The sequence below is a fragment of the Pteronotus mesoamericanus genome, unplaced genomic scaffold (genome assembly GCF_021234165.1).
Source record: "Pteronotus mesoamericanus isolate MK-2021 breed Mesoamerican mustached bat unplaced genomic scaffold, CSHL_Meso_final contig_2, whole genome shotgun sequence".
Taxonomy (NCBI): Eukaryota; Metazoa; Chordata; class Mammalia; order Chiroptera; family Mormoopidae; genus Pteronotus; species Pteronotus mesoamericanus.
This window is the reverse complement of record NW_026555084.1, coordinates 26425677-26452887: the sequence shown is the minus strand read 5'-3', so window position 1 is coordinate 26452887 and position 27211 is coordinate 26425677. Positions and strand designations below refer to the sequence as shown.

At 47.8% G+C, this 27211-nt stretch overlaps 1 protein-coding gene across 5 annotated transcripts in view; it reads right to left on the bottom strand.

The window, feature by feature from the left end:
* The window catches only part of LOC129066670 (core histone macro-H2A.1), a 74888-nt gene extending 66062 nt beyond the window's left edge, over positions 1 to 8826 (bottom strand). For all 5 annotated transcript variants that reach the window (XM_054568426.1, XM_054568428.1, XM_054568427.1 and 2 more), the window contains exon 1: positions 8738 to 8826. The gene's annotated coding sequence lies outside the window, so the exon portion shown is untranslated. The remainder of the gene's footprint in view (positions 1 to 8737) is intronic.
* Positions 8827 to 27211: the final 18385 nt, after the last annotated feature.

Here is a 27211-nt window from a genome sequence, read left to right as displayed (position 1 = left end):
CAACAGTCCATGCCTCTGTGACTGTGGAGGCCACTGAGAAGTCCTTCTTCCTCTGACACCCAGCCCTACACTGGGGACATACCATCATCCATATCTAACATCAGTGTGACCCACCCCAAGATCATCTCAAACTGGCTGCCAGGCAGAGGTGGCCAAAGCTGCAGAGCGCAGCATGCCTGGCGTTGTGGGCAGCCGTGCTGACAGGCCCAGCAGAATGAGAGGGCTCAAGCCCTGGCTTTTGAAGATGCTGGAAGGCACCGAAGTCGCCCCTGGGAGAAGAACCCTGTACTGCGCCCTGTCGAGGGGCACCAAGTCTTAATTGATCAGAGTGCTTAGGAGTCCCAGAAGGGTGAGTCTTTCTATAACAATTAGTTGGCTTCCCTTTAAAACATTCCCTGCAAACAGATGCCTGTGCTCACTCTGAGCAGGAAATGTCATGTGAATACATGTGCGCACATGTGTTTGCAGGGAAAGCTGTCACTGGGTTTCCTAACAGTCTTTTGCTTTACTACAAATGTGTTTACCAGACCATGTCACAGATCGACCCTGTGCCTTGGACTAAGCTTTTCAGATCTGAACGTTCCCCCCGTTTCAGCAGGAGAGGCCCGTGGTCAGTGATGAGTAATGCAGCTCAGCCCATTCTTACCGGGGCCCAGGCTTCGCTCTGTCTCCCGGTGGCCCTGTCTGGGTATGTTTGGGGCTGCGCCTGCAGAAATCGGACGTCCTGCCCCAGAGAGGAGCCATTAGTGCTCAGCAACCCGATGGGTCCTAAACGCGCTTAGTCCTTAAAAGCGATGCTCCTGGTGCTCCCCTCTGACTCAGCCAAGAGTCATCCACATGCTGGTGCCCCCCCAGGTCTCCAGCCCAGTGCACATCTGGCTGCTGAGCCCCAGAGCTCTGTTCTGATTGCCTGAGGCAAGGGGCGACTTGGAAGTCCCATGGGCGCCTGGGACTCCTCTGGATTTCTCAGCCCCCTCAATGGCAACATCATGCTTTAAGCTACCAAGCAAGAGTCGGCCTGGCCCCTACTTCTCTGTCCATGTGCACAGCACCCAAACATTAGCCAAGCTCCGTTGAACCCACCTCTGTAACTTCTCAAGCCTCTTCCCTTCTCTTCATATCATTTAGGCCTTCAGTCTGCTCTAATTCTTACCTCCTTCCCAGCACCAGTCTCTTTCCATGGACACTGGAGAATCTCTGCCTACTTTGCTAGTTCCCCGTCACCCTGGGCCAGCCACAAACAGCGTCCATTGACTACCTAAGCAGCACTGCTTCCTGCCTCCCTGCCTGGGATCAGATGCCCCCGGCCGCCCCTGACCTGGGATGCTGTGCCCAGAATCTTTTTTTTTTTTTTTAAGATTTCATTTTCAGAGAGAGGGGGAAGGAGAAAAAGAGGGAGAGAAACATTGATGTGTGAGAGAAACATCAATTGGTTGCCTCTTGTTTGTCCCCATTTGGGGACCCAGCCCACAACCGAGGCATGTGCCCTGACAGGGAATTGAACTGGCGGCCTTTGTGTTTGTAGGCCGGCACTCAATCCACTGAGCCACACCAGCCAGGGCCAGAATACCTTTATACATGCTGTTTCTCCTGCCTGCAACACCCTTGGTCCTCCTGCCAACCTGAACTGTGTCACAAGCCCTCTTCTCGACCCTGACCAGGGACTGGAATTGCTTCGGCTCCATGTTCCCACAGCACATATCTTGGCACACATCTGTGTGCCTTCCTCCCCAACTGGACTGAACCGCAAGTGAATAGATGCCAGGCACCACTGTTGACTCGCCTCTGGTTCCCTGGTCCCGGTGAAGATCTGAAGCATCATGGGCCTTCAAGTGCCACCCTGCTGAATGAAGACATCTTCCTGTCTCATTCTGAGTGTGGCTCCTCTCTGATGGAGCCCTAAGCCTTCATCCCTTCTCCAAGGGGACCACCCTGCAGAGATTCTGTTGCTTGCACTCCCATGTTCTTTCTGCAGTTCCAACTGTAGATCCCCAAGCTGTAGCCACAGCTACAAGAATTATAAGCCACGCAGCCTCGTGACACCCAGTAATGTGTGGCAATTTTAAAAACATTATTGGGGCAATCACCTTGTAGCCTGCAGTCCCCAGATAAACCCATGAATGTGCAGCTCCGCCCGGCTCTTCAGACGGCCATGGAGATCAGGGCAGTCGACCAGGCACCAAGGTGGGACAGACTGGCTGTGGAGCACTGTGTTAACAACTTGAATTCCAAAGTCAGACTGACCTGATCCAAGTCATGGCTCTGCCACTTACAGCCTGTGTGTCCTTGGACATGTGATATAGCCCCTCTGAGCCCATTTTCTCATCAGTCAAGTGGATGAGAGAATAGACCTCAAAGAGTTGAATAAAAGCATGCATATAAGAATGTAAGAAAATTGAATAAAAGCATTCACATAAGGGCCTGGCACTCACCCACTCAGGGAGTGCTCAGTAAGGTTAATAAAAATTATGACAATGTGCACAAGATGAAAAAGGCTGCCTTCATGAAGAGCTGGTATTGGATGTTTGTATTCATGAGGGTAGCACAAGCTGCTGTAACAAATAAGCACCTACAGCTTATGTCTCACTCATGAAGTCCAAAATGGGCTTCCATGACTGGCCAGCACTTCTCCACAGGATGACTGCAGGACCCAGACTCCCATCCTTCCATGCACAATGCCCCGGGGTTACCATGGAAGCAAACACATGGAGGTTTTCGAGGCACAGATCCAGAAATGAGGCATACTACTTCTGACCATGATCCATCAACCAGAACTTGGTCATGTGGCCACACCTGATTGCAAGAGAAGTTAAGAAATATCCCCTACCTATTTGCTCAGAAGAAAAGAGGAAACAGCTGGCCCCTGTCACATGACAAGCCAGCTTGAAAGCTGACCCTGAAGCCAGGGTGTGGAAGATCAGCCAAAGCATGCTGGGCCCTGTCTGACCCACGCCCGCCCTGCACCCAGCCTCTTCTGAGATGGACAGTTCTACTTCATAGAAAAGGTAGCTTCTGATCCACTCAGCTTCTCTTCAGGGCACAGACATTGCTCACAAGAGAAACAGCAATACTCTCTTGTCAAGCAGACAAAGCTGTGTCCTTCCTTCCTGGACTCATGGTCCAGAAGAGCTTCAATAAACCAGAAGCCCCCGCCCCTGCAGAGGGCCCCACATGCTTCAAAGACAGTGACAGGCATTCAGGCAACCTTGGCATCTGTTCATCACACAATGTTCATATACATTAGCTTGGCTGCCTTTTTGACTGTTATCAGGTCAGGAAATGAAGATTCTGTGGTTGATCCTGAAGGGATCTCTGTGGTCTTCATCTTTGCAACTTCTCCAACTATAAATCAGCCACAACAAACAGGAACCTTGTTTGCAGAAACCTGAAGCTTACCCAGAGACACACTGTTGGAGACGGGATATACAAAGAGATGAGTCAGGCTTGAGTAAGATGCAAGTCTCTGACCACAGGCCCCTCAGCAAATGAGATGTGACCTGGACACCATTTTCTGTCCTCATAACATAGAAGCCTGGCGGTGAGGATCCCATGAATAAGATGGACATGAAAACCACAAGCCCTCTACTACTAGGAGGGGCCATAGAGGTGAGGAGGGCAAAGGGCCCTCCTACCTACTTTCCTACCCCACTCCTCCCCACCAGGGCACCCCACCAGGCTCCTCACTGCATTGCAAACCACCTTTGTTCCCACCTCCAGTCTTGGGCACGTACCACTTGCTCAATCTGGAACACTCTCCAGCCTCCTGCCTGGAACAATCCTACATAGTGGTCCCACAACATTCTCTGGGGATGCAGACCTAACAAGGAGCTCTCTCCTCTGCATTCCTGCCTTGTGGCCACTTGTCACAATCTAGTGTGGGGCAGCCCAGGCTCAGCTCCAGCCCTGCACACAGGCCCTGAGGACCGCCAGTCCCTCTCCCCCTTTACCCAGCAACCAGGGCTCCCTGTCCTGCACCAGCAATCCACCAGGCTGAACTGCTCGCAGTGTCCTCAGTGGACATTCCTGCTGCGGCCCCTGGGCCCAGCTAAAAATCCCCTGTGACGTCCCCTCGGCCTACCACCATTCTTTAACATGTTCAACTGCTTTTCTCAGTCTTTCGTAAAGTGCTCTGCAAATGCAGATTCCAGGCCTTCCTTCCAACCTCATTGCCCCCTAGATCCAATTCATAGAAACATTCTAAAGCCAACTACCCCACCCTTGACACGGTTACCCTGCGGCATCACTGCCCATTTCCTTGCCTTTGTTGTTGTTGTTGAAATACCCCACGTGTATAACGTTACTTATTTTTTTGGCTTGAGTCCCATCTTCCTTGTCTGCCTCGATGGGATGGACCAGTCAGCTCTGCTCACCCCTGCATCTCTGTCTGCTCCCTGGGAGGCTCTCGAACGCTGGCTGGACGGTGACTGATGAGCTGGCATTTACTGTGGACGGGCTTCCCCCGACCAGGATGAGGGGAGCATTTCCAAAGGCCTCAGGACTCAGAGATGTGGAAGTGGGACGCCACCTGGAGATCTTCTCTGGGGCCAGTCAGGTACACACACCTGGGTCATCACTGTGGCAGCCCAGACTCTCAACACGCAGGGAGCCTGTGGAGCTACTCTGGGGAGTCCCACGAATGACCACCGCAACTGCTCTGATACCTGAGGTGGGAGCCACGCAGAGGCCTTCCGGCTCCCTGACAATTCTATGGCTCCAGTGACCTCCCTTCTTGCCACTAGACAGGCTCAGTAACACAGACCAGAGGAAAATACTTACCTTCCTCACACCTATAAGAGACTGGCCTCTGTTAATTAAGGTGCAGCAGAAGAAAACTCTTAAATAAACAGGGCACTCACAAAACCACTGGAGTAGTCAATTGCAAAGTCGTTTATTACCTAAGCAATAAATGCCTGCATATTGATCCAGAACAAATATCGATCAGAACCGCTGGGAGCTGCTAGTCAGACAACCCTATCTCCAGCTCCCGAGGATGAAGGCATTGGAACTGTCAGTGCTCAAGTCACTGTGGCTGAGGGAGAATTTCCCCCACCCTTTCCCTGCAGCTGGATAAATGCCCAAATGTCCACGGGCATTTGTCACCTTCCCATCAACTCCAATCACGAAGGCGAACCTGAGACACTTAATTCTGAAGCGAAGGACATTAATCCTATTTACAGCATTCACTTCCTTTTACTCCCATCAAACCAAATGATTAACGGTGTCTCTGCTGTCATGTCCCCAGAGGCATGTGGATAAACTACACAACTATCACTCACAGAGCTGGGGTTCTCAAGCTATGCTCTGATTGGTTCAGAACAGAGAAGTGCTCTGGTACTCTAGCCAATCAGAAAAAAACATCTCTCTCCATTCATAAAACACTACATCATAAAGTGAGCTGGATGATTAAAGAACTTACAGTCTACCCTGGGGGAACCAAGGGACTGAAAACAGGGAGTGAAGCAGAAATTGAGACAGTAAATAAATCCTAAACCACACATTTTGTTCCAGCAGATGTATCTCCCTCACGTATTAGATTTTTAGTGGCGGGAAAAAACAAAACCCAGAAACAAGTGTCATTCACCACAAGCAGGAAACAGTTTGCAGGAAGCTAGTCTGGGATTAAGATTTCACCTCTGCCAACGCCCCCTGTGGTCTGCTTCCCCAGCTGCACTAAAGGAACCACCATACAGGGTGGGACAGGGTGGGGCAAAAGTTGGTCTATAGTTGTTTGTATGGAAAAATAACACAATAATAAATAATGATACAAAAATAAATTGTTTTGCATACTCACAACTGCAAACCTACTTCTGCCTCACCCTATATTTCAACAGTATGGCACTGCTGGCTAACCTCACCAGGAAACTTTCCTTCACGCCTCCTGCCCCTTTTAAAGGCTGTGAAAACTAAGATAACCACTCCAGTGGAAGACCATCAATGGCCAAGTTAAAATGTGACTTTCAGTAGGACAGGACCCTGGTTGGGTTTGACATCTAGAAGCCATTCACTATTTGCTAGATAGAGGAAGAGTTCTCAATAAGAATGAAGAACTGACCATGTCTCTCTCCTGCTCAGAGCCTTCCATAGCTTCTTACTGCTGTTAGGATGAAGCCTAAATCCTTCAGGGTTTCTAACCGGGATCCTCTCTGATTTGGCCTCTCGGCCCTCTAGCCTCACCTGACTCTCCTCCTGGATCCAGCCATCCTGAGCCTCTGGCAGCTCCCCCACATGACCTCTTTTCTCATTGTTCGAAGAAGCCTCTGCACATGTGGTTCCCAGGCCTCAAACACTTACCCCGACCTGCCCTCCTTTGCCCAGCCAACTACTGCCTGGCCTTTCCGTGCCTGGTAAGCGCATGCTCCTGGTAAGGTTACCATCCTGGGGCCCACTGTGGGAGCAACTGTGGTCTTCTGCACTGGCCTTACAGTGGGCGCTTGCCTATCTTTTCAGCATGTCAGCTCCCTGAGGAAAAGGACTGGGCATTTCTTTATCATGGTACTTGTCCCCAGTGCCTGACCCAGAATTAATCCTCAATAAATACTTATTGAAAGACACTGATCTGGCAGGCTTGATCCAAACAAGCAATCTATACAACTCTGATCTGAAGAGCTGGCCCACTCAGACTCACTCTTAAGAACTGAGGTGGGGCCTAACATACTTCTAAAGCTACAGAAAGCGGGGAGAACCCACAGGACCAGTATACACCCCACTTACCCCTGCCTCCTCCCAGCCCAAATCCTAACACAACCCAACACAAATCCTAAAGCACACTCCAAGGAGAGCTAGAGGCTGCTGCCACCACTGTGATGAACACCACGGACTCCTGGGTTTTGTCAGCTTAGGGTTTTCAGTGTGTTTGTTATTTAAATAAACCTCCCATGAATGACTTAGGGCAGCAGTAGGTCTACAAGTATTAGAGGCAGGTCTCAGAATAGATGTATGCCAAGTCTATCTCTGGGGAAGGAAGGAGAGCTCTCCCTGAGTTCTGCATCTCCAGGACCAGAGATGCACCATTCCTGGCCTACTTAGTACAGACCGAGCCAGTGACTTGGGGTTGTGCTAGTGATGATCTAGACAATTCTCAAAGTTTAACAAAATGTGAGCTATCCCTTCCCCACCCTCAAGGCCCTGCCTCAAACAATTTTCACTTAAACTCTTTCCCTCCTCCTTAATACCTTTATCACAATTACAGTAGGGACAGATTAAAACAAAATGACAGACTGGAGAGATTCCCCACTCTCCTCCTAAAACTTTTTTTGGAAAAGATGTAAAGCCTTGAGGGTTTTTGTTTTTAAAGGAAAAAACAGGTTTACAAACATATCTATATCAGACAGCCTCTTGTGCAAGCTCGTGATGCCACCACCCAAGTTTGGTGAGTGGTGTACAGGGGGTGTTAATTCCAGTTGCAGGCATGAGGTGTCCCCTTCAGAGCTAATAGCTCCTCTGACAGCAGAGAGTACCCCAAGGGCAGCTGGATTCCCCCAAATTTACAATGGGAACCTCCCAATCAAATCTAAAGCTGTTCAAAATTCCCCCTGGGCCCTGGAGCAGGGAGCCTTGGAACAAAGCACTACTCCCACCCCATAGCGGTGAAACCTCAAACCACAAAGGTGGAAGAAAGGAGAAGCTAGCAGGAGTGCCCCTCTAATTGTCAATTCTTATAGGCTGTTTATGAAACCATTAAAATCTCACAAGGACTTCATGGTCATTGTAATTATCTAATTTAAGGTTCTTCTCAGCTGTTTACAGAAGCCTCTCACTGAATATTTTCCCTAACATCTTATCTAAAAGAACCTTCCAAGCAATCTACTAACAAGATCCTTGAGTGACCTGTGGTCCCTGCAGGACTGGAGGTGGGGCACGCCATCCACACACCTGTTGTCAGATGAGCCTTTCAGCAGCATCCTGCGCACTCACCTCACCACGCCACAGCTCACCACCCCACCCCACCCCACCCCCAGCGAGTCTCTTTTTCTCCTGGCCTCCTCCACCCCGGGAGCCTGCAGCCTTCGGAGTTACCTTTAAAAAACTCCCAACCGAAAAGCAAACAAAAGGCCCATCAGGAGCACAGCGAGAGCAGCGGGGCTTCCCGTGGCCCCTCTCCCACCAGTCTCTGGATAACCCCTTCCCCGCCTGGCCTGGCTCCAGTCCGGAGAGTGTTCCCCAACCAACCCTCCCCACCTCGCAACCCTGCCCTCCCAGCAGACACAGCCAGGCGCCTGCACAGCGGCCACTGGGGTCTCGGGCCTGAGTTATTGTGCCGGGGCTGGCAACTCACTGGCGGGTGGGGCCTCACCAAGTCCAACTCCGTGCAGAGCCGCTCCCAGGTGCCCAGGCCCAGGCCCGCCAGCCAGCGCCGCCGGGCCTCCTCCCGCCTCAGGCCGAGCCGTCTGCCCGACCACCTAGGGATGGGTCCCCGCGAAAGGGGTCCCAACTGTCTCCTTCCCACAAAAGCTCCCGGGCGCAGGCAGGAGGTTGCGGTTGTGAGAAGTTGGCTTCCGGGTTTGCTTTCTGAACAAAACCAAAGGGAATCCCACGCGGCCCCGGCATGGCCTGGGAAGGAGCCGCGAGTGCGAGGCCCCGGCGTGGGCCGCGCCAAGCCCGTGGCCCGCGCCAGACCCCCGCGCCCGGGGCGCACCAGGCCGGGCCGCTCCCAGGCACCCGCGGCCGGAAAAGCGCGGCGGCCGGACCCTCGCGGCCGGGACGGGACGCGTGGAGAGGGGGCCCGCGCGGCACTTACGGGCGGCTCGGCGGCGGCGGCAGCAGCAAGGTGTTCGGCCTGTGCCCTCTGGGCCGCTCGCGCCTTTTCTCTTCGCGCTCCTCGCTGGCCCGCCCGCCCCCCTCCTCGCTTCCCGCCCGCACGCCCCGCGCTCGCCCCCTCCGCCCGGCTCCTTTGCCGAGTGAACTGGAACCAGTCGCCGCGGCCCCGGGATTCCCACAATGCACAGCGCGCCGCTCGTCACATCCCATCCCGTCCCTGCGCGTCCGGCCACCCCTCCCGCGCCGCCCCGGCCTTGACCCCATCCCCAACCGCCGCGCGTGGGGGCTCTCCTCGCTCTGCCTCCTGGACGTCGGTCGGTCTGTCCCCGGCTGCCCCGAGGCCCTGGCGTCCGGCCCTCTGCCCTGAGGCACCTCGCCATGACGCTGGACGCCGGACGCAGAGTCCGCAGAGCAGAGGTGCCCAGGCAGAGCTGCTCCTCTAGCGCGCATCCCAGCCTGTGTGTCTCAAGGGGCACTTATTGAGCGTCTATTGGCATCCTTATTATTAACCCAAGGAGGGAGGCACAATTATTGTTATCACTTTCCCCTCCCCAACCAATGCAAGCCTCCCGCGCACCTTCGCGTCACCCCTCCAATGCTGCCTTTAGGTAAAAGCCCCCAGCAAACCTGTTCTGTCCTGCGACCAACCACTGCACATCCGGCTGCCCTAGGGTTCTTCATCATGACCCCAGAAGTCTGGACCTGCTTTGTACATGGAAGCCGTTAGCTACTTCGATCGAGCGAACGTTCACCATTGAACCAGTTGGGATTCATTAATGTAAACAGTGATTAACACTACACACGTGTTTTTAAACTGCAAACAAGCAAAAAGAGGAGGGGCCTCTGTAGCCCACCTGTGAATCCCTAAATTAGGTTTCTCACCCCAAGGAGTTAGTGCCCTGTCGCCGGTACTTAAATAGGGCCCTCCCTCTACTCCCCTCCTTTTCACCTGCGGAAGTGGGGAGGGGGAAGCCACCTGAGCACCTAGCTGTGGACCAAATTTAGATGACAATACACGCCCAGCAGGGTTGAAGTTCGGTTTGCTGTGCCGCTGCCCCTCCCAGCCTGCAGGCTGCCTCCCAAAGCAGCTGTGCTTACCTGCTCCCTTCACCATGGTGTTTCACACTGGCCTTTGCAAAGCAGTGTACAATGCATGCCACTCATGCATTTATTGATTCAATTAAGTACCGAAGTCATACTTTGGACCATGCACCAATTTGAGTAATTAAGATAAAGCAGTGAACAGGACAAAAATCCCCTGCCCTCTTGGAGGCTGCAGTCTGGGAGGGAAAGAAACAATCAACAAAAGAAACGATGCGGTCGATGGCATAAATGCTGTGGAGAAAAGGCAGGGAAGAAGGATAGGGAGTGTGAAGTGGGGAGGAGTTTCAAACGTTAGAGAAGACCTCCCTGAGAAGGTGACATTTAAGCAAAGACTTGAGGGAACTGAGGGAGCCAGCCATGCGGCCATCTGGGGGAGGAGCGTTCCAGGCAGGAGGGGCAGCAGCAAGGGCAAAGGTCTTGAGGCAGAAATGTCTCTGAAATTCTCAAGGAATAGTGAGTGTGTTCTTACCACACACACACACACACACACGTAATTATGTGATATGATAGCAATGTTAACTAAAGCTAAAGTGATAATCATATTGCAATATATAAATGTATCAAGTCAACTTGTTGTCCACTTTAAACTTATGTTACATGTCAGTATTTTGGCAGTAATATTTTGATTTCTTTTTGGAGAGGAATGAGTAAAGGAGAGTTATAGGAGATGAAACTGGAGACAGGATGATCCTCGGTGTCCCAGAATAAAGCATTAAGGATGTGTGAGGACCCTCCCCCGCCCCCCACTGCCCAGGGAAGCTGCAGAGACGTGTCAGGGAAGGTGAACAGACCACCTGCCTTATTGCTCTGTCCTTCCCTGGGTCCTTGCGCAGGGCCCTCGGTTCCATAGGGGTGAGCCACAGGGTGAGGCTTCTGTGGGGTGCAGCAAGTCAGGAAGATGGCAGACTTCATTTATTCGTTCAGCTGACACTCACTGAGCACCTACAGGGCTGTGCCAGGCCCGTGCCAGGCTCCTTCCCAGGGAGACCAATGTTCTAGGTGTGTTTCCAGGCCGGGCCTGTATGGAGAGAGGGAGGGGCCTGCAGCCTGCCCGTTCCCTGGTGGTGGACAGACCCGAGGCCGCTTCTTCTCCAGGTCCTCAGTGAGGGCCAAGGCCAGGCCCAGAGGATGATTGTCAATCTGCAGCGCAAGGGAGCCGAGAACTCACTCACCGCCCCCCAGCATTGGCTTCTGATGGAGCTGATTTCCCTGGTGACTTGGAAGTGGGTAATGTTCAAAAGGCCGGCTTTGCTCTCCATCTTATTGCGCACTTTTGTCGTGTGCCAGCGCACACACATCCCGTCACTGCACCCTCGCAACAGCCTCGGCAGGCACAGGCTGCTTCTGAGACATGTCTATGCTCCTTTCACAGACACTACAGATTCAGGAAGCTAAGAAATATCCCTGAGATCACAGAGAGAGCCGGCTGGCGCTGGGCTTGAGACCGGGATCGTCTGGGTCCAGAGCTCTCATGGCTCAGGCCTGGAGAGAGCACTCCCAGGAGCTCAGCTGCCTGTGCACCCAGCACCCATCCTCCCCACACCCCCCAGTTCAAAGTGGGTCTCTGTGTCCCCACTCAGTCACGCGTCACTCTCCTCCAAGAGCCGACCTGGATGCCATCCCCACCCCTCCTGCCCCTCCCCAGCGTGCAGTCCTCATAGAACTCACCGGGAATGTTGTCCTCCAGAGCCGGTCAGTGCAGAGACCCTGTGTCCACCTCTCTCCAGAAGGCTCCATCCTCCCATCCCCAACCCCTACCTCTAGCCACACCTGGGCCTTGGGCGTTTTTGCCTTCATGGGTCCCTTCCTCTGTTAAAAAAACAAAAACAAAGAAACAAAAAAACCTCTGCATTGATACAAAGACAAACATGTTAACATGATATATTAAAATTGTGTTTCCTGGAGAACGCGGCCCTGCCCACACCCAAATCTGAGCAAGCACAGAACGTCTGCCAGGCCCCACTTCCCAGCCTCCCCGCCAGGAACAGTGCAGCGGCCTACATGGCTTTAGGGGCCCACAGAAACGTCATAACTTTTTTTAAGATCAGAAGAAGAAATGAAGGTTCATTCTTTCAGATCAAGATAATTTAATGAATATATTTGTCTTTGTACCAACTCAGTCATAAAATGTAAGTTTCTTTAATATCATCTTTAAAAAAAATTCTCACCTGAAGATATGTTTCATTGATTTTAAAGGTGGGGGCAGGAGAGAGAGAGAGAGAGAGAAGGAAACACTGATCGATTGCTTTCTGTGCACACCCGCCTGGGGATGGAACCCGCAACCTAGGTATGTGCCCTGGGCAGGAGTTGAACTCACAATCTTCTGGTGTACAGAACAATGCTCCAACCAACGGAGCCTCCTGGCTAGGGATAAAATGTAATTTTTATATCTTGTTAGAGAGGAAGGGTCCACAAAGGTAAAAGTGTCTAGAGCCCATGAAAGTGTTAATGTAGCCTTGCTGGTTCAAGTAAAAATGATGTTCTGTGTAAAAAGCTGAACCTTGAGCCCCACAATGCAATTACAACAAATGCCCTTCCTCAAGGCAGCCATCCTAGTCTCTTACATAACAGAAGGTCTTCCTGCTCACTTCCCATGTGGTCACATAGAATATTTAAAAATGTGTCCTGAAGGGTCAAGATTCCATAAAGTTAATACTTTCTATTGCCTCATCAAAGACATTCTTAAGTGAAACTGTTAGGGGTTTTCTTCTGCGAAGAAACGTATTCTGCGAGTGTTTGGCAGTAAAGAATAAGATCATTATTAGTGCAGTTTGGTGCCAGTGACGATCTGTGTCAATTCACCAGCAGTTTTGCCCACTTTTGCTTTTGCACCATTGGTGCAAAGAGCAAGACAGTGAAAAAGCTAAGTCATGTGTTGGCATTAGTATGAAAATTTTGAGCCATGTGGGTCCCCAGAAAGGGACTCAGTGACCTTAGAGGGTCCGCAGATCCCATTTTTGGGAACTATTGTTTCAAACACCTGGGACTCTACCATTATTTACTTATCCAGCTCCTTGTTTGTTTGTCTGTGTTCAGGCTGTTTCCAATTCTATTATAAAGACCTGGTGAATATCCTTAGAGTTGCACATCTGTGCACATCTGAATGTTGAGGATAAGTGCCTAGCAGTGGAGCTGCTGTGGCTTTAACACGGGCAGTCCAGTGGCCCCCGGAGAAGCCCGGGCAGCACGAGGCCAGCGGGCGGGGCAGGCCCGTAGCCCTGCGTCCTCCCAGCACCTCTTTGTCCACCCTAAGTGTTTCCAAGACCTTGATGATCTGAGAGTCAGACAGTGGGCTGTCACCATGCCCCCCGGTTTAGCCTGACCTTGTTTGTGGAAGGGCAGGGAGCGGGTCTCCACTTAGTTCCTAAGATTTTGATCAATACACATCAAACCAAGAGGAGCGAGTGTGTGCGAGGGAGCGCGGGAGCCCAGGAAGGAAGCCCCTGGCAAAGCTCTCCCTACCATCCTCTGCCCCCACAAACCAACAGATGTGCTCTTTTGCATGGGACAGATGCTTGGCCTTCTCTGAAGGTGCGGCCTCTCTTCCAGACTTGATTACTTCAGAGATAAGTTCTCTCTCTTTGATCTCCAATTGGCCACAACCTCTGACACCCGACACTTTCCCTCATTCAACACCACCCCTCAACCCCATCCGTCTTTGTTAAGCAGTTAATGCCCTTCTCTGAGAAGTACGGGTGATTATTTACCCTTAATTAGGAATAACAAAGGAGCCAAGGAAAACCATCCCGGGGTGCCTGTAGGAAGAAGGAGGGCTGTTTTACGATCTTCAGTCCTCGAGGCATCTCTAGATTTCAGTATTTTTCCGCCTCAAGTTAGAGCGGAGAGGAAAAGGCAGTTGGGGGACTGAGGCTGTCTGCAGAGCAGTGGAACTCTGCGTGCCACTGTGACACCGTCAAGATCCTTTCATGGGGCTTGTGGGTCTAAACCACTTTCATCATCATCATCATCATCATAATATGAACACCTATTTCCCTTTTTCACTGTGTTGACATTTGCCCTGGAGGATAAAATGGTAAAACACACATGCACATACACGTGCACACACACATAAGAATTTTAAAACTGTCCTTAATGAAGCAGATTTTTAAATGTTTTAATTTAAGTTTTTTAAATCCTCACCTGAGGATTTTTTTCCATTGCTTTTAGGGAGAGAGGAAGAGTGAGAGACAGAAGGAGAGGAACATTGATGTGAGAGATAGAGACATGATCAGTTGCTATCTCATTTGCGTCCCGATGGGGGAGGGGTGTGGACCCCTCAACCTGGGCTTGTGCCTCTACCGGGAATCGAACCCACGACCTTTGGGTCTAGGGGACAACACTCCAACCAACTGAGCCACACTGGCCAGGGCAGATTTTTAAATTTTTGAAAGGTTAGATCTGCCACCGTGAGCTCGACAACTTCCTGATACTTAAAACCAAAACAAACAAACAAAAGAAAACTTTCTTGATGACATTTGGTGGTAGTTTTAACTCCTGTGATTTTTTGATGTTGTGTAATAAAATCTGTCAACATTTGGAAAGATATTACATGTCAAAGTTATACACATGATAGTATTACTTTTTGAACCAGTGTTTTCCAAATGACTAATGTATGATGCTACAGTGTCATGCATAGGTTTAAAAAATCCATTCAAAGTGCAAGATAAACCAATGGATTTAATGCCACAGAATGTGAAAAGCTCAGAGATATATTTTAATATTCTGCATAACTACTAATATTTAAGAAATTAACTCTTGTCAAGTTTCAGTGCTGTGGACGAACAAAAGGGTTCTTTGGAAAGGAGCCTCGCAGGATGAGCTGATCATAAATTCCTAGCAGGACAGGTCATGGTGAGAAGTCACACCTCAAGCACGTAACTTTTTTAGTAAAAGGTTTATCGTTGCCTTCAGCAAGCCCCATCCATTGTTTCTGTGCATCTAGGTTAACAAACCTTTGAAATAACCACCCTCCGGAGAGCGGAGAGCACAGTCTTGTTAGCCATCCTGTAATCCAATCCTCGTCTTTCTTTCCCCCACCTCCACGTAATCTTCCTTGCATTCCCTCCTTAATGTCAAACACAGGGAAGAAGCCGCAAAAATGTTCTTCAGAGCATTTGAGATCTTGTTCCCTGGCAATGTCATCAGTTTGGCTTAAATAAACTCTTACAAAAAAAATCTCGATTTGTTTGGATATTTCTTACGTGGACTGTGTAGAATCGGAGAACAATATCCACAATTATCTGCAAAGGTTGTTGTAATGTTCCTACCTTGACTACACTTAAAACAAAACAAAACTTTTGCATGAGAAAAAGCCACTGTAAGAAAGTCAAATGACAGACTGGAAGAAAATATTGGCAAAATATAACACAGATAGAAGCTATTGTCCCTGTCTTAATCTGCTGGGGCTGCCATAACAAAACACCATACACTGGGAGGCTTAAATAATAAAATTTTGTCACAGTACTGGAGGCTGGGTAGTTGAAGATCAAGGTCCTGGTACAGTTCACTCTCTGGTGAAAGCTCACTTCCAGAGCACGTGACCGGTTGTCCTCATGTGACCTTTCCTGTGTGTGTGTGTGTGTGTGTGTGTGTGTAGAGAGAGAGAAAGATAAAGAGGGAGAGAGACCATTATCTGGTGTCTCTTCTTGTAAGGACACTAATCTTCTTGGGTTGGGCCCCATCCTTAGGACCTCATTGGTTGTTAGGGCTTCAACATGAATTTTGGGGGACACAATTCAGTCCATAGTGGGTATGTATATTTTCAAAATATTCTGTTTCTGGACATATGTGCTGAAAATTGAACATATATAGCCCTGAAAATTGAGGGGAATAGATTGAAAATCCTATTTTTAAAGACCTCAAAAGATATGATCAACAAAAGGATCTAAAAAATGGTGCTTAAAACATGAACAGATGTTCTACTTCACTCATAAGAAAAGTACAAATAAAACCATACCTGGATATCATTTCTAACTTATCAGACTGGCAAAAACTCAGGAGCTGGAAACAATACTCCACTGGCAAAGCTGTAGGAAACAGGCTCTCATGTTTCTGGTAGGGGCACACACACCGGTGCAGCTCTGTGGGGAGGAATTTCACAATATTCACCAAAACTCTCTCTGCATTTACCCATAACCAAGCAATTCTGCTTTTAGAATTTACCCTGAAAATACCCTGCAGTGATGTGAAAATACATGCCCACAAGGTTATTCATTGCTTCATTTTTTTTGCAATTGCAATATATTGGCAAATGCTTAAATATTTAAGCGTAAGAGGTTGGTTGAATAAACTATGATACATATGCACAATAAGTACTTTATGCTGTAAAAAATGAATGATGATCTCATGAGTCGATTATGGAGTGACTTCCAGGAGATATTGTCAACTGAAAAAGACAAAGTGCAAATGAGCATAGTGGGCTACATTTTGTGCAAGAGAGAAGGAAAAATAACATACATACACCACTACAAATAGAAACACAGGCGAGATAAGCTAGAAAACAATGAAGATAGTTACCTAGGAGCTAGGCAGAAAGTGGGCAAAGAAAGAAAGGCAGATAGTGGCGTTTCTCAAAAGCTGAAGTTGCGTCTGTAAGAAGGGGCAGGAAGAAAATTGAACTCGAACTGAAACCAATGAACCCAATTGTATTTCAAACAAACACCATAATCTTAGTAAAGGGGAAAAAAAGAAGTAATCCCTTTATATATGAACACAGAATTTCATATGCTGAGAAAGGCAGGGAAGAATTACAAACAAATTCTGAGCCTTTTTTTTTTTTTTTGTAGTGATACGGGAAAATCAATTCTAAAACAGTTTTGGATTTATTGTAGGTTTTAGCAAGTAAGTCAATGTGCTGATGTTATTGGGAGCCAGTGTTCTCACTGTGGCAATAAGCACATCTAGCACCCAGATCTTGTTTTTTAATCCCATTTCCTACTCAAAGGACTTCTCAGAGAAATGGCCGATTCTAGGTCTGGGGCTCTTTTCCCTTCTTTCTATAAGGGCACTAATCCCATCATGGGGGCCTCACCTGCGTTACCTAACCTAACCCTAAGGACCTCCCAAAGACGCCAGCTCCAAATCCATTGCACTAAGTATTAGAGCTTCAGTGTATGAATTTTGGGGAGACGTGAGCACCCGTTCCATGGCATGCGGTTTTAGCATGCTGCATGCTCATTACTGTTCCGTTAGTTTCTCCTCTCCATTGTGAGTTCTGCTTTGACCTATGATTTATTTAGAAACATATTGCTTAATTCCCAAACATTTGAGTGCTTTCTAGTAATTTTATTGTTCACTGATTTCTAGCTTAATTCCAGTTAAGCTGTGATCAGAGTATCTTCTGTAAGATTTCACTTCTTTGAAACTCGTTGAAATTTGCTTTATGGATCAACATATGTTCGATTTTGGCAAATGTTCACGTGTACTTGTAAAGAAAGTATATTTTTTCTCTCACTTTTGAAAGGTGGTGGTCTATGGGTGTTATTTACATCAACCTTTTTAATTGTATAGTTCCGTTCTTTTACATTCTTATGGATTTTTGCTGCTTGTTCTTTAGTTATGAGAGAAATGTATTAAAGTCTCCTACTATTGTCATAGATTTGTCATTTTCCCTTTTAGTTCTGTCAAATTTTACTAGTTATAATTTGATACTCTGTTATGAAGTACATACAAATTTGGAATTGTTATATTTCTGGTGGATTGACTTTTTCAATATGCCTTATGTCCCTTTATCTGTATTAATGCTTTGCCTTGAAGTCTACTTATCACACTGGCTTTCTTTTAGTTACTGTCTGAATTGAGTATCTTTTTTCATCCCATTATTTAAAAAATAATTTTGTGTCCTTATAGTCAAAGTATATATCTAAAGATGAGGTGGTTGATGTTGTCACTGTTGTTTCTAAATCTACTCTAACTTAAACTTTTAACTGCAGTATTTTCTTTATTTTTAATGTTATAACTAATATTTGGCTTTAAGCATTGTAACTTACTCTTTATTTTATGTATGTCCCACCTCTTTTACGTTCCATTTCCTTTCTTACTCTCTTTTGTAGTAAGTATTTTAGTATTCTATTTTTCTTCTCTTTTAGTGGTTAATCACCCAATCAGCTACTACGCTACCAGAGATAAACCTAGAGATTAAAACGTGTATTTTTGGTTTATTAAAATCTAATATAAATGAATATTTTTATAAATTCCCAGACAACATAAGGATTTTGTAATAAAGATTTTATTTATTTATTTTAGAGAGGGGAAGGGAGGGAAAAAGATAGGGAGGGAAACATCAACATGTGAGGGAAGCATCGATTGGTTGCCTCTCACACGTACCCCAACTGAGAAGCAGCCATGCAACCCAGGCATGAGTCCTGACTGGGAATTGAACCAGCAGCCTTTGGCTTTGTGGGACAATACTCAATCCACTGAGCCACACTGGTCAGGGCAGTATAAGGATTTTAGGACACTTTTAACCCAGGTTAACCCCCTCTTCCTGCCTTTTGTGCTATTGATATTGTACCTTTTAGTTATGTACATAATACAATTATATTTGTGTCTATATTATTAATGCTTAATATGTATATAATTTTAATTGCAAGTAATGCTAAATAGATATTTATGATCCCCCTATACATTATTATTGTTTACAATGATGAAAATTCATTTGCTCTAACTACTTGTTTATTCTTTTTTAAAAATAAATGTTTTATTTTAGAATAGTTTTAGGCTTGCAGAGAAGTTGCAAAGGTATGCAGAGAGTTCTATACCTGGTACCCACTTCCCCTGTTGGTAACCACTTACATCACTATGGCACATCTGTAACAACTAAGGAAGCAACTTGCTTCATAACTAAACTAAACTCCATACTCTATTTGGAGCTCATTAGTTTTTCCCCAATGTTCTTTTTCTGTTCCAGGATAACACTTCGTATTTAGTCATTGTGCCTCATCCTCCTCTGGTCTGTGGCAGCAACAAATTTCCCTCGTTTTTGATGAGCTGGAATGCCGTGAGGAGTACCGATGTTTTGCAGAGCTCAGCAGACCCTCCCTCACATACGTGTTCCCTTCTGTTCTGCCTCGCTAAGCTTTTGCCTCTGGATCTGGCTTCTAGGAAATCTGGACTAAGCCTCTCTTTTTTAAAATTCTCATCCAGAGATATGTTTATTAATGGGGGGTGGGAGAGAGAGAGAAACATTGACGTGAGAGGTAAACATTGATCATCTGCCTCTCACATGCGCCCGGCCAGGATGGAACCCTCAACCTTTTGGTATGAGAGACAGCACTTCAACCAACTGAGCTACCTGCCAGGGCTGGGCTAAGGCTCTCTTATTCTAGGTTATAGATCTTGAGACTCGAACTGGAAACCTGAGCTGCTCATCAGAACCTTTCCTGATTGGTAGGCCTCATTCTCCAATTTCTTTTCCTGCAGCCTGGTGAGAGGTTGTCAAAAGCTCTGCTCAGCTTCTCAGCTGACACTTTCTGATGAGCTATTCCACTAAAAAGTCTGAACTGGCAAGTATCTCAAGGAGAAAAGGAATGCCAAAGATTGGGCCCAGATTCCTGGGTTCTCCTTCCCTCTGAGATCTTGCTTCTAGAAATTCTTGGTTGCTCTTTATTTATTTATTTTGTTAACTCTCAAAATCATCTTTTTACTATAATACACATAAGGGTGGTTGCTCTTTAATGCCATCAAACAGTATAAAGACACATTTGTCTTCCATTTTAGTTATTTTCAGCTAACCTGGGTGTAGAAAAAAAAAACTAGCTCCCCATTCCAGGAAGCAGAACTTACTACCCTGGGTTTTCATAGGAAACCGCAGGGCATGGCTAGAGAAGCTGTAGGCCCCCAGCACTACAGAGAACAAAATGGGCTCTGTCCTCGCACCGCTTCTCTTTTTCTGTTTTCTTTTTCTCCCATTGTCCTCATTTTCTAACAGCTCTACATGTTTGGATGTTTTTGTGGAAGGTAGCTTCAGCACAATTGTTCCTTGCCTCATGCAGCTGGAGAATTTTTATATAGGTAAGGAAAATACAGGCCAACTTAGCCATTGAAACGATTGCAAGGGAGAGGGAGGCGGGGGCATGCATCTCAAAGATGCGTTGCCCATTGTCCTCCATCCTATCCATCCTTCCGGTGTCTGCCTCCTGCTCCTTTCCATAAATGCCGACTCCATATCTCCCTTTCCCAAGGATTCAGGTATTATGTGCATCAGCTATTATATAGTATTGCCCTCTGGTGGTATGGAACAGTTAGCCCCTGTGTTAAATGGGCCCAGGATACAGCTGCTCTGAGCTCTTTGTCAGCAAAGGAAGAGAAAAAACAATTTAAAAAATTAAAAAAAAAAAAGACCGACAACTCACGCATCCTATAACAATGAGTGTTTCCCCCAGATCTCTTGCCCTAACTCACCAAGGAAACTGGTGATGTGTACCTGTTACAACGTAAGTAAGAATCAGTAGGTAACAGGCAAGGGGTGACTTTGGCTTTTCAGATTTTTAAAAATGCTTTGGGGCTGGCTCTAGGTTGAGGAGGTAGCAGTGATTTAGAGAACAGGATTTGCTTAATTTCAAAATGGCTCTACCCAGGGTAGGCTAACTTCTGGAACAGATACGCTTTCCACAACGATGTTTCTTTCTTTCTTGTGCAAAGTCCCCGCATAGGTTTTCCTCCTCAGGTAACTCTCCTGCTGGCTCTCCTGCACAGGACGTCAGGGTACCCAGGATCCTTCTTTCTTGCGGCTCCTCCCCATTCCAGGCTCTCAGGGAACTCTCCCGTTAGCCAGTAGGTGGCAAACGGTAATCAAAGGCTGTACCTGAGAAGGTTTATGGGCCAGACATGGAAACTGTAGCCATCTCTTCCACCCACTTTGGGCATTCCACAGGCCAGAATCCGGTCACGCGGCTGTGCCTACCTGCAGGGGAGGCTGGGAGAGTAGCCTAGTGGTTGCCTAGGAGGAAGATGTAAGGCGAATAGTTTGTGAACAGCTACACGTCTCTGCCATGCGTCTCGTGTTTGTGTGTGTGTTTCTACCTTCTGAAGAGGAAGTAAAGAGATGACTTGGCTGTTGCCCCCAAACCCTCTTGGCTCTTTTATTCCTTAGTTTTCTCAAACCCTGAGTTGACAGCATCGCTGGATATGGTGTTTTCAGCCTCTGAAGACTAGAAGGAAAATACCTTTCAGTTAAAAGATGGAATAGTTTTCTGGTCCTGGGGGAAGTCTAATTAGCCAACATTATTGTTAATACGCATTATATTGACGTTTGACATAATGTAAAGAAATAAAAAAAAAAAGATCCCATAAGAATCAGCATAAGGAGTTTTCACAAGGTCAGTGTAGCTATGTGACTACTACCCAGATCAAGAAACAAAACATTACCACTCTCTCAGAAGCCGATGAGCAAGGGCAAGTTGGGGGTCCTTGGCGATGAGGAAGGGCGCGCTAGGGGCACTGAATTGCTACACATCGTTTAGGCTATGACATCTTCTCCTTTAAATGTAAAAGATCTAATAATAACCACCAATGTAATTATAATTAATAGGAATGCTTAGAATATGCAGAGTGCTTTTTCTCCTTTATTCCTCTGAAAGCAGGAGGTAGGGACAGGCTTCAGAGTCCTGCAAACTTGGGCTCAAGTAATGGCTCCAACCCACTAGCTGTGTGCCCTTGTACAAGCGATGTAACCTCTCTGGACACAACTTAAAAATAGGGATGTGGGGCACTCTTATTGTCAATTTCACCCTCTTTCCTTGGGGATCCTGAAAAGCTCCGCAGACTCTTCTGCAGCTAGAATTTTGGATGGGAAGAAACTCCCACTACTCCACGGTGCTCATGGGATGTTTGGAAGGTGCAGCTGAGGGAGCCCCCTGCCTCCTGCAGAGGCAAGCTTGGTTTTGGTTAAGAGTTAAGAGGCAGGCAAGAAAGATGGTCACCAGCTTCACAGTGGGAGAGGGGGTTGTGACAGTAGCTATGGTGGCAGCGACAGCGGTTTCCTGATGTCTCAGCTATGTAATGGGGTCCTTATATTCGACAGCTCATTGTCACTCCTTGTGTATGCTCCTCCGGCCCCTACCATAGTCTTATAAGCATTTGATTCCCTATACAAAAATCCCCTTTTGCTCGAAATACCTAGAGTGACTTCTGTTTCTTGTGCTGAACCTAACGGATGCAGGCTGACGATATTGTTAATTTTTTAGGATCAGAGGATTAGGCAAGCTGTGATTCCTGTCATAGAAGAAGCACTCAGTCAATGGTAGTCACTGATGGTCACCATAAGACTAACTGCTAGCTGTTAAACTTTGGGGGAAAACCTGTTCTGTAAATTACATCTTGCTGCCCACCGGTGTTAGCAGGATTTTTTTCCCACTTTGTTTTTTTCCAAGCAGTCAGCAGGCATCCATAACAAGAGGAAAATGATCCTTGGCGCATGTTGCTTTCCCCTTATGTTCTCGCCAACGATTCATGTTGCCTTAAGAGATTAGGCCTTTTTATTGCTTGCCTCATTGCCCTGCTGTCTGCACCGAAGTTACGTCTTGGCTGGCTGGGCATGTCCCTCTGATGGAGTCCAGGCCTGTTGCATAGAGAGCAAGGAGGTTATTTGATCTCTTGACTGTGGCTCCTACAAGTCCCACTGAGAGTGTGCTTACCCACAGAGCTCTGCTTGGCTAATTGGCTCAGTGTAGCCGGAGAAGCGAAATTCCACCTAAAGCAGTGAGTATTACTTTGGGCGGAGTTCGGCATTTGGGAGAGGGAAGCCTCTACAAGGGCTCAAGGGTCAGCTCTGGGTCCCACCCAACCCTTTGCAGACACTCAGAACCCCAAGAGCTAGGGGGGAGCTGCTTCTTAATCATGGGGAAGAGGGTCACGAGGGGCATCCCCTGCCTCCAGAGAGTTTTGCGCAGCCTGTGCTGAGGTCCAGGAATGCAGGAAAACCCCGCTGGCTGGATGTCTGTCAAGATGGGTGCAGAGCCGGAGACCTTGCCCACTGAGGGCTGTTCCGCAGACCCTACTGGTGGGAAGGCAGAGAAGTTACTCCCTCCTCCCTTGGCTGGTATGTTTTTTGTTTTTTAAATTGTTATTATTTTTATTAAAAAGCTGGGTGGAAGTTTTCCTACTGTGCATTCTCATCACAGCTCTTCCTGAAAGGCAAAGTTTTCTTATGAAGCCAACTCATAAAATCATTAGACCCTGGGGAGAGGCTTGGACGTGATCCTTCCACTGGCAAAAGCTTCCTGAGAATGGATTGCCTGCTTGTAGGCTCCCATGCCTCACTGTCACCAACCCTGGGCCTCTGTTCCCAGTTCAGTCACACTCATGTGCCTAGTATTCTCAGATCTCGACCTGGCCCTTGCAGCTCCCAAACTCGTCAAATTCACTTTGGACTATGAGGTGCTCTTGATGGACTGCTGAACTCAGCACTAAGAACCAGTGCTTATTAGGAGGAGAAGGATGAGGAAGAGAAGAAGGAGGAGGAAGAGGAGAATAATTTATTCTTTGAAAAACGGTGACAACTCTTTCCCTTTACCCCAAGTCCCGATCTCTCTGTGTTGAATGTTCTGTCTCCTTTGCATATAGCAGAGGTCTCCAACTTTAGTGTGCATGAGAATTACCTGAAGAAACAACAGTGGGTCCCCACTTCACCCCTATTAGGCTGGTTATAATTGAAAACATAGGAAAAACAAGCCTTGGCAAGATGGGGATGGAGCCCTTGTGCATGGGGACAGAAAATGGTGCAGCCGGCGGAAAACACTTTGGTGCTCCTCAAAAGTTAAAACATAGAAGTATCACATGACCCAGCAATCCCATTCCCAGGTGTAAACAGCAAAAATCTGAAAACAGGGACTGGAGCAGATATTCATACCCCCATGTTCACAGCAACACATTCACAACAGCCAAAGGTATAGAATCAAGCCCGTGCCCATCGACAGAGGGATGGGTTATCCAAGTGCGGCCACGCATGCAATGGGATCAAACTCATTCAGCCTTGAAAAGGAACAAAGTTCTAACACATGATACAACATGGACAAACCCTGAAAACATTTATGCTAAGTGAAAGAAGTCAGGCATAAAAGAGCATATATTGTAGAATTCCACTTATGCGGAGTAGCTAGAATAGGTAATTTTGTGGGACAGCAAGAAGATTACAGGATCCCAGAGGCTGAGGGAAACAGGGGTTATTGCTTAACTGTTTGGGATGATGGGAAGTTTTGAAAATAGACTGTGGTGAGGTTTGCACAATAGTGTTGATGTGATTCATGCTTGCCACTGAATTGTAAGTTTTGAAACAGTTAAGATGGCACATTTCATGTTATATATATTTTGCCATAATTTTAAAAATTACCTGAAGATCTTGCAGAGGTGCAGGTTCCTGGGATCTGCTCCCAGACTTGAGTCAATAAGCCCAGGGCGGGCCCCGGAAGTGCTTTTTTTGACCAGCTCCCCCAGTGTCTCTTACGTGGGTAATCCAGAGGCCTAGTTTAGAATTGCAGGCATGCATAAGCTATACTAACTGCCTTCCTGTGAAAAACAACAAAACAAAACAAAAAAGAGGCATGCTTGCTGCTTTTCAGAGGTTATCCTAAAAGGACACTCACACTTTGCAGTTTGGGGCAAGGTAAGGTAGGCTGCTCCGCGGCTTCATGCGCCGGGATAGCTGGTCTACCCAGGCTGCCTCTGGGGAGCAGAGGACTCGCAGGGACACCGCAACCAAACCTGCGGCCCTGAGATCCAGCGCTTTTGCGGGGCATCAACCCCCCTCTCTATCAGCACAGCCTTGCATTCTCCTCCAGCCTGCGCTTCCCCAGACAGGCTCTTTGGCTGGGACCAGCAAACGCGGAAGGCAGGAGGTGACTTTGGGTCCTGACCACTTCTTGGAGTCGGTCACGCTGTCTCCTTTCTCCCTAATATTCCCAGAGCCAGGGTCAGGTTTGCACACTTCCATCAGCGGCGCCTGATCTCACTTCTGGTATCCTTCCAACGATTGACACAATCTGCCATGTGTTTTTTTGAATACATCTTTCCTTGTAGGTAAGTAAGCAAATTACTAGTCAGAAGAATGACCCTGTGCAATTACAAAACATCTCTGGACTGATATTGGAGAATTTGCACTCGTGTTCTTTTGTTTCCTAGCAACTCGGGTATTTTTTGAGCTTGGTTTACACCTCCACCCTGATGCCTTAAGACTCGTTTTCAGACCCTGTTCAAATAGGCCCCATCCAGAGTAAAGCGTAGGAAAAAGCCCAGCCTGGAAACCCGCATGTGAGGACTGCGCATCTTCAGAAGGGAAAGATGAGGAAGGAAGGAAGGAGCCTCGCTCTTTCATCTCACTGGTTTTTGCTGAATCTCAACCAGGTGCCACATCTGCACCAGTCCCTTGGGAAGCAGTAGGGAACAGGACACAGCTTGTGCCCGCCAGGAGCTCAGTCCAGGGTGGGGTATGTCAGGGGTGGGCTGGGAGGTGAGAGTGCAGAACAAATGAAAACTGGCAACAGTAAAATCATTGACAGTGGGCAGGGCGGGGGTGTGGGGAGAGGGTCGGTGGCTTGGTCTGAGGGTTCAGAGATGGGAGAACTCAGAGGAGAGTCTAGAAATGAGGGTAACTTTGAAGAGACTCTTGAAAGGTTTTTGCAGGCAGAGAAGATGGGTTAGGCTCCCTGGCTTCTCAGGCAGAGCTATGATGATGGTCTATGGTGGAAGGAGGCGGGGAGGAGGTGGGGGGAGGGGAGGCTGGGGAGTGGCTGGTGCCTGGCCCTGGGAGGCCCTCGGGCGGGTAGGACACGTGTACACGTCCGGACGGGATCGTCTGGGCAGTAGGGGATACCGCAGGAGACCCAGCAGAAGAGCGATACAGTCACATTTGTTGGGGGTTTTGAATGCCTAAAAATTTTTTAAAAAGTGAACCGCTGTGACCCTGTGATTCAATTAAATGATTATTAATGTTTTTTCAGGTTTGTTTGATATATTTTTTAGGCTTCTCTAAAACATTTTAAGGCAAATCTAGACATCCTAATCATTCCCCTCTAAAAACTTCAGGATCCGTCCTTTACAAACAAGGATTCTGTTTTTTACACAACTATACTACCGTTAGCTATCACACCTCACATAATTAACAGTAATTTCTTAACTTCTAACACCACGTTCATATTCAAATTTCCCTGGTCATCCCCCAGTGCATTTGCTTCAAGGTCGATTTGTATGAATTGGGATTTCAATCAAGCCTGGGTGTTGCATTTGTGACTTCTGTTTCAGGAAGAGCACCCAGAGAAGGTGAAATTTCAAAGACCCGAGTCTCCTGGCTTGGGAGAGAGGCCAAGTTGCATTGTTTTAGTCGGACCCTCAAGTCTGGAGTTCAGAAAAGTGGGCTGAGCTCAAATCATCTCCGTTTTCCTGGGTGAGAAAAGGGTAGGGTCCAACCCTCCGGCGACGATCCCCAAGAGGTGGCGGCACGGGGGACTTCGGCAACCTTCTAGGAGAGTTGGGAAGCTTGCCTGCGGCAGACGAGGCTGGGGGCAGATGGAGCATTGAAAAACAGCCTTGAAGTTTTGCTCTGGGGTCTGTGGTGAGGGCAGGGGGACTGGAGCCGTCGGGGGTCCTTCTGTGGTGCCCCAAGCAATGGAGCAATGGGCGGGAGGAGGCTGAGGGGAGCAGGATGTGAGAAGGTGGGAGTGAGCGGGGAGGCCGGGCCAGGAGGGCTCTCTGCAGGAGATGGAGGTCCTTGAGCCGCTAGAGACTGAGGGGCCGGAGCCTGTCACTAGAGAAGGAGGGGGAAGGCCCAGAGATGGTGAGGGGACACCCAGACCACTTTTTGGAAGACAGTCTAGCCATAAATAAAAAGCTTTAAAGTGGCCTTACATTGAGCTCGCTGGCAGAAACTGAGGCTAAGGAGAGAATCGGGATGCGCAGAATGCTTTATCTAGGAGGCTTGTTGGTGCCTTATTACTAATAGGAAAAGCTGGAAGTAGCTTGCAGGCAGAGCAATAAGGATATGATTATACACGGATTCTCAGCCTCAGCACTGCTGACATTTGGGGTAGGAGATTTCTTTGTTGTGGAGGCTGCCCCGGACATGGCAGGGTGTTTAGCAGCATCCCTGGCCTCTACCCACCAGATGCCAGTAGTCACCACTCCCTGCAAATTGTGACAACCAAAAGTGTCTCCAGACATTGCAAAATGCCCCGAGGGAGGGGCAAAACTGGCTCTGGTTGAGAAGAACTAGATTAAAGCATTTTATATCCATATGGTGTCAGATTACAGAGTCATAGGATAGTTTTCTGGAGTCATTAAGGATGTGTGCACAAATCCTCACAATATAATATTAAGGAAAATAAGTTGCGCATGCAGTTTTACATACAAGAATGATTCT